At 57.8% G+C, this 11,712-nt stretch overlaps 1 long non-coding RNA gene across 1 annotated transcript; it reads left to right on the top strand.

Annotated features, from left to right (window-relative positions):
- The first annotated feature begins 202 nt into the window (after window positions 1–202).
- On the top strand, window positions 203–9,030 carry LOC116657888. Its single transcript, XR_004313050.1, has 2 exons — window positions 203–524; window positions 7,981–9,030. It is a non-coding gene; the product is annotated as an uncharacterized LOC116657888 (long non-coding RNA).
- Window positions 9,031–11,712: the final 2,682 nt, after the last annotated feature.

The following is an 11,712-nucleotide window of genomic DNA, read 5'->3' as shown; positions in this document are numbered from 1 at the left end:
CTCATCCTCCAGGCTCTGCTGGTCCCCCTTGTGTCACATCTCTTGGCCCAAATGTAACTGGAGCTGTATTCAGGTGGCTTCAGAGTCCCCAGCGTCAACAGCAGCAAATGTGCAAAACTGAACAAGAGGCAGGACAGAACGTTCCCATCGTAGCAGGTGACAGGGCACAGACGCACTGTCCCCTGATCTCTGCCAGGTGGGTGTGACTCCTAGGGGGACACAGATGCCAGCCTGGGACCCAGCACCTCCCACTGGCCCCGCATAAGACCCTCTGGGTTTGGGGGGTGAGATCACCAAGCAGCAGGTGCGAGTGAGAAATTAGATGCAGGTCTCCCATCAGGGATCGATCAGACAACCGCAAACACATCACAGAGCATTCGTCCTGGAGGTGTCCGAGCCCAGACACCTCTGGGAAGCCGACTGAGACGCGCAGCTAAGGAAACGCAAAGCTGCAAAAGTCCTGCCACTTTAGAGGACGTGTGCACACATAAGCCGCTGAGGCGAGAGCAGCTGCAGAGAAGCAGGTACCAAACCGCTAATGTGATCCTCTCTGGGCAAAATTAGAGACGTTCTTCTCGTAATTTAGGAACTTCCTTCCTAAGCGGGGAAGTCTTTCTTTCTAAAAGCCTTTAAAATCTTCTCAAAATCCCAGCTTCCCAAATACATATAAAGAATAATACATGTAATATGTTGACATGTATTGTAACATAGTATGTATGGTTCATATATATGGGAAGCTGGGACTATATATTACTTTATATGTGAATATACATTGTATGTTAATGTTACACTATTATACATTATATATATTTGGGAAGCTGAGATTTTGAAAAAATATTAAAACGCTTTTAGAAAGAAATACTTCCTTGTTTCAGTCACTTTTCCAACCCAGAGTTTTGGGAGGAGCAGAATGTGTATTGTCCGGCTCCTGGAGTTTGTCCTGCCGGAGGCGGGTCAGGCTGGACAGGGCACTCAGGAGCCTGGACGCCCGGCCAGATCAGGGACGTGACCCTGTGGCACCTACATCGGCACCAGGGGAAGGGAGGGGAGGGGAGGGCAGCGCTGCGGCACAGGAGCGAACTGGGGTTGGTCCCCACTTCGGTCCCTGTAGAGCAGAGCCTGAGACCACAGCGCGAAACACACCTGCAGGGAGCAGCAGGGAGGCAGGAAGCTGAGCACCTGACCAGGGGCTGGGGGCTCAGGTCCTCGGGGCTTCGTCTGGCCACGTGGCTTTCCGCCCCAGACGCAGCAACCCTCACGTGCCTGGGTCACACCATCTGGGTCCCGGGAAGTACCTGCACCCCCGCCGGGCACCCAGACGCGGGGACCCCGCCGCCAGGTGGCGACGGAGCTCCAGGGAGAGATGCCGGCCGCGATCCTCCCGGGCCAGCGGTCCACAGAGCGCAGGGCCCGTGCCCTGGGCTCCGCGCGCACCGGACCGGCCTGGGCCTGGGCGTGATTCAGCCTCCGCCTCCGACCGCCCACCTGCCCGCGGCCGATGTCAGCGGGGAGGGGAGGGGGTGCCCTGGGCGCGGGCACCCGCGGGAGGCGCGCAGGTCAGGGGAGCCCTGCTCTCGTGCTGGCTGAGGCGCTCCCCGCTGCGTCGTCAGCAGTTCGGGGAGCTGGCTGTTGGACTGGCTAGGAGTCTGCGGCAGTCAGTGTCTACACCACAGAAATCAGGAGACACTGCAAAACGGGGGGGGGGGGGGCGTTGTGGGTCCCCTCCGCTCCCCGCGGCTGGTTTACAGCACACCGCCGCTTGGACCCGCCAGAGGTCCGCACTCCTCAAATGAAATCAGGAGGGCGGTCCTGACATCACCGCAAGACGCTGTCCTGCGGCTGCAGTCTCAGGTCCACTCGGCCCCGGGCGTAGGGTCCGCGGGGCAAGGCCTGGCCTCTCGGTTCTGACCGGCGATGCGGGTCAGTTCCGTGCCCGGACTTCAAGGAGCCGCTGGGCCAGGTTTTCGGGTGCTTGGAGTCCAGCGGCCCGGAGGCCATGGAACCCTCACGAGGGCGCCCTCCTCAAGGCCCCTCCCCCTCCCCAAGGTCCAGCCCCACCCCCACCCCACCCCTCCATCCCCCCACCCCCTCCATCCCGCCTCCGGAAAGTCCTCCCCCCCAGGCCCCGCCTCCCCCCCCAAGGACCGCCAGGTGTCACTTCCCGTCAACACAGCAGCTCTGCTCTGCATCAACAGTGAACAAAGATCCCTTGTCTGACGTTTTTCCGAGGATGGTCACTCGGCCTGGAAACCCGCGCCTGCACCGGGGACTGAAGGCTGGCTGCTGCGCGTGCGGCGCAGCGAGCGGGTGAACCTCTCCCCTCAAAGGCCTTCGGGCGCCGGAACCTCAACATAGCTCCGCGCGGGCAGGTGGCCCCCACCTCCACCTGGCCCGGTGCTCGTGCGCCTCGGCCGCGCGGGTGCGGCCGGAAGCCTGGGGGGGGCGGGGCGGGGCCTGAGGTCTGGGGCTTCTGAGAAACGAGTCGCCCCCGGCCCGCCGCTGCTGCCGGCGTGGGGCCGCTGCGCGTCCTGAGGCCCTTCGCCCACTGTGCCGCCCGGAGCCCCCGGAAGCGGTCGGAGCCCCGGCCGCATGACCGCCGGCGGGATGCTCTCTAGCATTTCCTGCTCGGGCTCCCCTTCCCCCGGGCGCCGCCCCGCTTGGCCCGCCCCCTTCACCGTCACCGCGCCTCGGCTATCGCTGCGTGAGACCCTTCAAAACTCAGGGGCTGAAGCCACAGTGAAGGACTTGAGCGGGGGCTCGGCTGGGCAGGGCGCCCTCCAGGGCAGCTGCCCGGGGCCAGGGGCCTCCGCCCCAGGAGGGAGGACCCGGCTGGGAGCTGCTGGCACCAAGCTCTCCCCGCGTGACCTGCCCCTAGGCCAGCTCCAGCTTCCTGGGCAGCGTGGTGGCCTCAGGCCACCGGGCCCCCACGTGGCAGCTGGCTTCCACGAGGCAGCGTTCCAGGAAGACGAACCCCAGCGTGCAGGCGCTGCGCTCACACTTGCTGATAACCCTCCCTGAACAGTCGCATGGCCGAGCCCGGGTCAGCCGGGAGCGGCGTCACCAGGCAGGGTGGGCACGGGTGGGGGCCGGCCTCTGACCCTGGCGCCCTCACTCCTCGGTCTCAAGACCAGCTCCCCTGGGAAGCAGCTCACCCAGGAGCTCACTTAGGGAGGCTTGGACCTTAGCAGTTACCACCCAGAACTGCATTCGGCTTCACTCGAATGTTTTAAACAGTTCATTAAAAGTTCAGGAGCTTTCACTGCCATGCAAGATTTGCTTGCGTAAGTCATTATCCTGAAAATTAATCAATTCCTTCAGTCAGATTTTTAATGGAGGACGCATTTAATTCTTTGTATAGTATGACAAATTTTTGCTAAAGACTGACAGCTGTGGGCATTAACCACCATTCTCATTTCAGAAACCACCCTGCCAACCCAGTTTTACTATTTTGTGGTAAAGGGATGGGTTAGAATCACCACTGGAAAAAAGAGAACTTTGGGCCACAAGCCCGGAGTGTCGCTGCCAACAGCATCTGACCAGCAGGACGCACAGGTCATCGCAGCAGTCAGGACACGTGTCTTGACTGACATCTCAAGCTCTCCCTGTGTCCAGGGCTGTTAATAAGCATGGGAAGTCTCTTTGGCATTTTCCATGAAACTCTTTTTTTTCCCCCTTTTTTTTCATTAGAAAATGACAAAAGCGTGGTAAAAAAAAAAATCAGCCAGATGGTTGTGTGGTGAAAAATTAGCGTCTTCCCACCTGCTGCATGGCCCCTGCACCAACGCTCGGTTCTCCAGAGTCGGGCCCCGGCGGTTTTTCTTGGTGGGAAGCTTTTTTATGACCAGGTCAACCTCTCGTCATAAATGTATTCAGACCTGTTCCCTGCGGAGTCGGTCTAGGCATCCGCGCCCACTGCACGAGGGCTGCCTGCCGTGCTGCCCCGCAGCTCCCCACGGCCGCCCACGGCCCTTCTCACTCTGTGTGGCCCCTGATGTTGTCCCCTGTTCAGGCCTGATTTTGTCATTTGAGTCTCTCCTCCCTTTGGGATCAGTCTGCCAGTTTTGTCCATCTTTTCGAAGAACACTCTCTGGTTTCTCTGTCCTCTGCCTCGCGCATTTCCACTGTCTTTGTTGCTTGCTTCCTGCCGCTGCTAGGAGGTCAGGGCTTGGCTTGGCCTGGTCATTAACGTGGGTGATGAAGGTACTGACTTCAGACACTTCCTCCAAGGGTTTGAAATTGCTTCATTCCCGCGACCAAAGGTCTCGGTCTTGAAACGTTCTTCCTGACTGCGTTTTCATTTTAATGATTGTTGACAGTTTTGAGCAATTCAAGCTAATGGAGCAGAAATTTTGATACCGTATTAGACATAAACAGTGAGCTTGTGCTGGGAGGGCCTCTGTGAGGGGACCAGCTCCGTGGCTGTTTCTCTGCTTCCAGGGGAGCTGCCCCAACTGCCCCAATCCAGGGGGGCCGGGAGGGGCAGCAGGCAGGCCCCCCTCCCGTGTTTCACGTCCGTGCGAATCCTCTGTGCTGGGGGCCTGCGACTGTCTGTTCAGCTGGGGTCTCGCTGTGAGCGGGTGGAGCTCATCGCTGGCTTTAGGGCAGATCCGGCACCCCTTTGGTTCTCGGTGTTCTGTGTTGCACCTGTAAGCACCAGGGAGCTGTGCCCATGTCTGAGAGAGACCGAGGCCTTCCCACCCAGCGTCACCAGGTCTGGGCCACCTCTGAGTGACCACAGTTACACCTCCCTTTGACTTTGCTGAAAGCCAAAACCGGGAAACTCCTGCCTTCGGGAGGAATTTGTCACCCAGACATTAAAATCATCCTTATGCCGTCTCCGGAAAGCCTGCACAGAGGCCCCATGACAAGTTTCCTGGGGACCATCGGGCCTGCCCTGCTTGATTCAATGCCTCAGAGAGAGAGTTAGACCTATTTTATCATAGGTTTAAATCCATCTTTGTTACGACCTTGAGACTGAGGCTTAGCCAACCCAAGTGATGCGGCCGCCACCCACATGTGCTTAGAAAGCCAGGCATTGCGGCCTCAAGCAGCTCAAGGAACTGCCGGACAGGACGTCCTCCAGGGTGCCATCCTAGGACGCTTCTCAACTCAGACTAACGTGTGAACGTGTGTTTTAGGAAACACTATGAAAACCACTGAGAAATAAATTGTGAACAGTATTAGAAAGACTGTTAAAAGCAATCAAAGTTAAAATGATAATATCTAACAAAGAATTGGTATCCAAACTATAGAGAGAACCAAAACTCAACAAAGACAGCCCGATTCAGAAATGGCCATTTCTCCAAAGATACACTAATGGCCCATAAGCGCATGAAACAACGCCCAACACCACTGGCCATGAGGTGTCACCTCACATCCTGAGAATGGCTACAACCAAAGAAACAGAACCAGCACTGCGGGCACGCGGAGGAACTGCAATCCGTGTGCACGCTGGCTGGGATGTGGAACCTACAGCTGCAGGAAAACAGGAGAGGGTTTCCTCAAAAAATTAAAAACAGAAGTGTCCTACAATCCAGCAATCCTGCCCCAAAGCCCTGAAGTCTCCTAGAGTCCCTGCAGATACACCGTGTCCCCAAGCGCGTCCCTCACACGAGCTGGAGCTTGGAGGCAGCCCACGTGTCCACGGACGGGCGAGCGGACACGCAACACGTGGTCTGTACCGATGGTGACTATTACTCAGCCTTGAAAAGAAGGAAAGTCTGCAACGCACTTCCAGGCCTGTGACTCGTGGGGACGTTCTGCCGAGTGAAATCAGTCACAGAAGGACCTTCACCCCAATGAGGTCCCCAAAGTCGCCAGAACCCCAGCCGCGGAAGGTCAGATGGCAGTGGCCAGGGGCGGGGTGGGGGCCCCTGTGCAGTGGGTGCCGAGCTCAGCTTTGCAAGATGAGAAGAGCTCCGGAGGCAGGCGGGGGTGATGGCTGTACGACAGGGAAGTGCTGGGCGCCACTGCACTTAAAAGGGTGAAGACGGAAAATTCTACCTTGTGCACATTTTACCACAATAAAAACATGCATATTTTAGGGATAATTTATAATACGTTGAAAGAATATTTTAAACCAATGTAAAAACTAATACAACTAATTCATGCTTATTTTATAGCAGGTTGTGAAGACAAGACAAATCTAAAGGCTGTTTCTCCTACTGAATCTGTCATGTGCAATGTCATAATGTCCTATGTAGGAAAAATTATTATTTATGAAATAAAATGAGTGATAAAAGCCTTCAGAATAATTCAGAAGCCATCTGTCAAAATCATAAATAGCCTTACCCACTTTATGGGACATAATGGCCCAAGTTTTATTTTATATTTAATAAAAACAGAAGGTGAAGTGTTAGAAATCTAAGGGGCTGGTGGTTGCTTAAAACTGTATTTTTTGTTAGAATAAGAAGTAGTAAATTGAGTAAATATTGTTTTGATACAGATGAGGATTGACTATAATTTGAATAAATATTTCACTCCGGGGCCTCCCAGCAAAGGGGAGATGAGGGTCAGTGGGCACTGGTGGGAGTGGGGCAGGGGCCCTGCGTGTGTCCTGATGGAACACGAGTGTGAGGACACTGAGGGTGGGGAAGTCTCTCCCTGTGCCTGTGTGGCCCTGGCTGAGACTCCCACCTGCTGCTTATCCCCAGACCAGCGCTGCGTCCAGCTCCCTCTGGCCCACCACGCTCCCCAACTCTCAGCCAAGGCCAGCCAGCATCCCAAGTCATCGCTGTGCGTCAGCAAGTCCCCATGTGCTGAGCGGCCAGGACTGCCCCCCACCCCGCCATGGGCTGGTCTGAGCTTGGGACCGGGCCACCTCAGCTCTGGGGAAGAGAGGTGGGCACCCCCCGCCTGGCAGGATAAGCTCCAGCCCACAGACAGGCCTCGAGTCCCTGGGGAGGCTAGGCGAACACCCCCGCCTCCCGAAAGCCGCTCAGCGCCCAGGACTCCTCCGTCTTGCCACCACGCAGCCCCACACTCGTCAAACTGCCGTCTTCTGGTTAATCACTCACAAACTTTAATATCCACTGGTATTTGCTATCCGTTAATTGAATAATTAGGTATAATTAGTAACTCATGCATTCGCATCATTGTGACATTATAGGTGTCAGGAGGATGTAAGTTAATTAGAGGTTAATGTTTTTGGCTCTAAATCAGATGCTTAAGTTGTGTGTTGGGCTCTTGCCAGCTGGGGAAGCATGAACTGTGCCCCTTTGATTAATTGTGCAGTGTTTCTGGGGTCTGGGAAAGCAGACTCAAAATCTACTGATGTCTGGGGATTTGGTGGTTTAAGAGAAGTTCCCAGAAAACCACACTGATGTTGCGTATCAGCATTTACTGAAATCCTCCCTCACGTGGGACGTGAGCAGCCACCGCGGGGACACAAAAACGAGTCGGGTGCAGACCCCGACCCCTGCCTGCAGCCAGGGAGGTAAAATCAGCCTGCGCTCGGGTCCCTGCAGGAGGAAGAAAAGAGAGACCGTGGCCATGGCCAGGAGGCTGAGCTGCCCCAGGTCCCGGCGCCCGCCCTCAGGGGATGGCAGTTCTTTCATAAAGGTGGCCCGTTAATAAGCCACTAATTTCTTGAATGAAACTTCCAGGTCAGGAAGAGAAACTGTCAAGGCATCAGGCATGATTTCAGACTGAGAAAACACAGGCTATGGGAACTGGAAGAAGGGCCGAGGTCGCTCAGCTTGAGCAGGTTAGAACCCATTCAACTGCAAACGAGGGAGCCCCAGTCTGGGCTTAAACAGAAAGGAAAAAAGGTGCTACTGGTGCAGCTCTGAAAACCCCAGGGGTGGACATCAGGCATGGCTGCCTCCAGGAACTCCGTGTCCCCAGGAAGCTCTTTCTGTCTTTTCCATTTCTGGATGGGAAGGGTTACAGTTCCGTCCGTGTTGGCACTTTCTCAGCCAGGCTCGCCCCATGCACGGCAGACTGACCGGCTTTAACTTGCTGCCCCTTTGTCTGCTCCAGGCACAGAAGTCACAGGGATGCAGGAACAGCCGACACGTTCTCAGCGTTCACTGTGTGCCAGGCAGCAACCTAGATGCTCCGTGGGGACTGACTCCATTGACTGTCTACAGCCCGGAGCGGGAGATTCGTAATCACCACCCCATTAACAGGGGAAAACTGCCGAGATAATTCAGCCGCGGAGAGACGCAGCCAAAGAGAAGGCCTCCTTCGGGGCAGATCCAGCCGAAGTCCCAGGACCCATCGCTGGCCGAGGCTGAGAGCCGGGGAGGGGACGATTCTAAAGGAAACGTCCGGGCACCGACACCAGACAGGAGAGAGGGCAAGCTGGGCCCACGAGGGAGGGACCCTGCAGTTGGGGACTGTGACATAAACAAAGTGAAACTCCAGGTGGTGGGGAAGGTCTCAGAGAAGGGGGGGCAGCAGAGTGAAGACCCAAGTTACCAACATTAGAGCCCTGCGTCTGAGCCCTGGAGAAGCCCGCCCCCATCCGCAAGGGCCTGGGGGGCTGGGCGGTGCTGTCCGGCCTCTGAACACTGCTGGGGGAAGGGGGTGGGGGCGCCTTCAGCAGCTGGTGAGCCCTGAAGGAGAGTCATCCATGAGTCAGCCTCTCGCTGGGCTCTCTAAACCTCAGACACGGACTGTGAAGCAAACACAGGCACCGCCTCTCCGGACTGAGCCTGTGGTCGTCTGTGTCTGGGCCCAGCTTCAGAGAAGGCTGCCGCCCTTGCCCGTTTCCGTGCAGACTCTGGCCTACCCGCCAGGACTCTGGGGCCGGGGGCATGGGTGGGCCTGGGCGGGGAGGTCTTTAAACCCGGGGGTGTCCGTCTCCCACGGAACTTCCCCATGGAAGCTGGCCTGCCAGGCTAAGAGCCAGGGCGGGCCCACGGCAGGAACAAAGGAGCAGGGGACTCCAGCAGGTCTGCAGTGAGCACCCCAGGTGGATGGCACTCACTGTTTAGAACTGCTGATTAACCATCCGATTAGGAACGATGGCCTGAACAGCCAGCTCACCTCTGCCCCCTCCCCACGTTCCAATAAATGACACAAAGAGAATGAAAAAGATATAAGGTCACCACTAATAGAAGAAACGTGGGTTTAGTCTCTGGAGAAACGACTGAAGAAAAGGACATGCAGGTTCGGGGGCTGGGCACCCTCCCCGCACCCCCAAGTAAGTAGTAACTTTGAAGCATTTACACCGAGCCATGTGGAAGCCCACACGTGTCATGATTCCAGGGCAAAGAAGGGCGCTAAGAGCTTCAGAGAGGAAAAAGGAACGAGGTCCACACGGAAGGCCGCCTCCCAGCACCGTCAGAGCCTCCGCAGACCGCGGAGGGAGACCGCATCTAACCTGGATTCCAGCTCTCGGAAGCTGCAGTGATCAGAGAAGCGTCAGAGCACGTGTGCCCTGCAAAGGCGCAGAGCGCCCGCGTCCGGGGCCACCTTTCCAGGAAAGTTAGTGGAGCACAACCTCCAGGGAAATGAGGGCGAAAACCAAGAAAGGGACCAACAAAGGGACGGGTGGAAACATGGGGGTGGAAGAGGGGAGGGGACCCCGGGCCTGAGCGCTCACCTGCAGAAGCAAACACAGGTTATGGGTCCAGAGGTGCCCCCTCTGCCTGAGCCCCAGGCCGCTGGACAGCCAAGCTCAGCCCTGCCATCCGGTCACATCTTGTCACCGCCCCCTTCAGCTGCTCCCCAAACTGACTGCCTTCCAGCCTCGTCCACTCCTCCCTGTACTGGAGGACCCTTGTGTCCAGCCCCGGAGGCACCGGCAGACCTCACGGTTAGGGTGTCCCCTGTGGCAGCCGTCCTCCATGGCAACAGCCCCTCACCTTCCCCCCTGGAAATGAGCATTTCAAATAAAGCCTCGCCTTTCCAACGTCAGGAGTTTGGCATCACTTGTCTTTGGCGGAAGCTCAAAGGCAGGCGGGGCGGTAAGAACGCTTTTCAGTGGAAGAGAGGGAAGGTGTCAGGTCTGGTTGGACTGGAGGTGGTCGGCCCGGGGCAGCGGGAGGAGTGGGCATCCCTGTGGTTGGTCCGGGTAATGTTTGTCTTTCTCAGGCTGGTCCCTAGCTGGACACAGAGACAGTTATGACAGTTCTGAGCGTCCTGGCCGAGTCCTGCAGAGGCCGTGGGTGGCGTCCGGGTGGCCACCACAGAGCGTGGGTCAGAGCTCTTCGGTCATGGACGGTCTGGCCGTTGTCCATCGGAGCCCTACCCCATCCCCACAGCCGCCGCGCTCCCGACGAGTCCTGTGCCCTCGGCTGATTCAACAAGGAATCCCGCCTGAGTCCGCGGTGCCAGAGTCTGCCTGAGCCGGGTGGGCCCCCGAGCGGATGTGTGTGTGAGTCTGTGAGTGAGTGTGGGTGGGCGGTGTATCTGTGCGTGTGTGTGTGCATGTGTGTGGGTGTGTGTGCACGCACTTCTGTCCCCCAAACCCACGCTCAGCCCCGTGCAGGGCAAACACCAAACAAGGCTCCGTGCACAGAAGTTGAAGGACAGCAAGGACCCTCCCCGGCCCCCGTGCAGGGATGCCAGGCCCACGCTGACCACGCCGACCCCACCAGCCCCGGCCCCGCCTCGTCCTCCAACCACGGCCTCTACTCTTGGTACTTCCTTCCGTCCTGTGCACTGAAGCCCCGCCGGTGTCCTTATAAAGCCATGGGCAAACAGCCCTCACCTGGCCCCCAGACCACAGGGTCCCGGGAGGGGAGATGAACCCCACTCCCCAGCTGCCTCGGCCACATCAGGGCCTCGGTCCCTCCTGGGCCGTGAGCCCTGGGGGCAGCGTACCCCCCGCCCCGCACCCTCCCGGGTGCCCAGCGGCTGCTAGGCTGGCGTTTGGTGCCGGGTCTCACACGGCTCCTCCAAGACACAGGAAGGAAGCCAGCCTCGGGCGTGGGGGTGGAGGTCCCCTCCCCCTCCCCCTCCCCCTCCCCTCCTCTTCCCCCTCCCCCCCTCCACGGTGGTCCCTGAGGCCCCTCTGAAGGCTTGGGCCCACCGCGGTCAGTGGGCAGGCCCCGGCACTTGCTCCCTGACCCCCGATTCCCTCACTTCCTGGGGGCGCAGCCCCCAGTAAAAGGTGAGCACAGGCTCTGAGTCTCTGGGGGCCCAGTCCAGGATGCCCACCCACTGCGCCCGAGGACGAATAAACTCTCACCGGTGGTCACCACGCTTTCCCGCCAGGAGCTGGGCCATGACTGCCCAGGAAACTGTCCCTAAACAGAGGGCAGGGCTCACCGTGCAAGTTGCTCCTGTGGGAACAGCCCACCAGCCGCCCCACCCAGCCTTCTAGGACCCGAGGTCTCCCCCCAGGAACTCTGGCCTGGATACACTCAGGGCCCAGCAAAGAGGCTGCCCAAACCCCTGGGAAGAGGGGATAGGTTCAAAAAGGATTTGATGAAATGGAACTGAAATCAGTCATTTGAACATTAAATCACAAAATTGCAAAGAACTCTGAGTTATTTTTATACCACACCCCGGGAGCTGAATATTTTGACAAATTAATCAGTTCTCCAAAATGGCATGTACATCTAAATTTCGGTTGCTTTGGATGAGCTGCTGTCCCGGTTGCTAGAATTCACCTCCGCCAGGCCAGGCGAGGTGAGGAGCCCCCTGCGACTGGGGGCCCACCTCCCGGCTTGCTGGGGCAGCCCCACCCACCTGAATGGGAAACCCGCCCATTCCCTGGAGAAGTTTCTTGAAGACCTGCTTGTTCATGCCTTGGGGATG

Source organism: Camelus ferus, chromosome 19, assembly GCF_009834535.1.
Source record: "Camelus ferus isolate YT-003-E chromosome 19, BCGSAC_Cfer_1.0, whole genome shotgun sequence".
NCBI lineage: Eukaryota > Metazoa > Chordata > Mammalia > Artiodactyla > Camelidae > Camelus > Camelus ferus.
The sequence above is the reverse complement of the archived record's forward strand: the minus strand, read 5'-3'. Positions and strand labels throughout refer to the sequence as shown.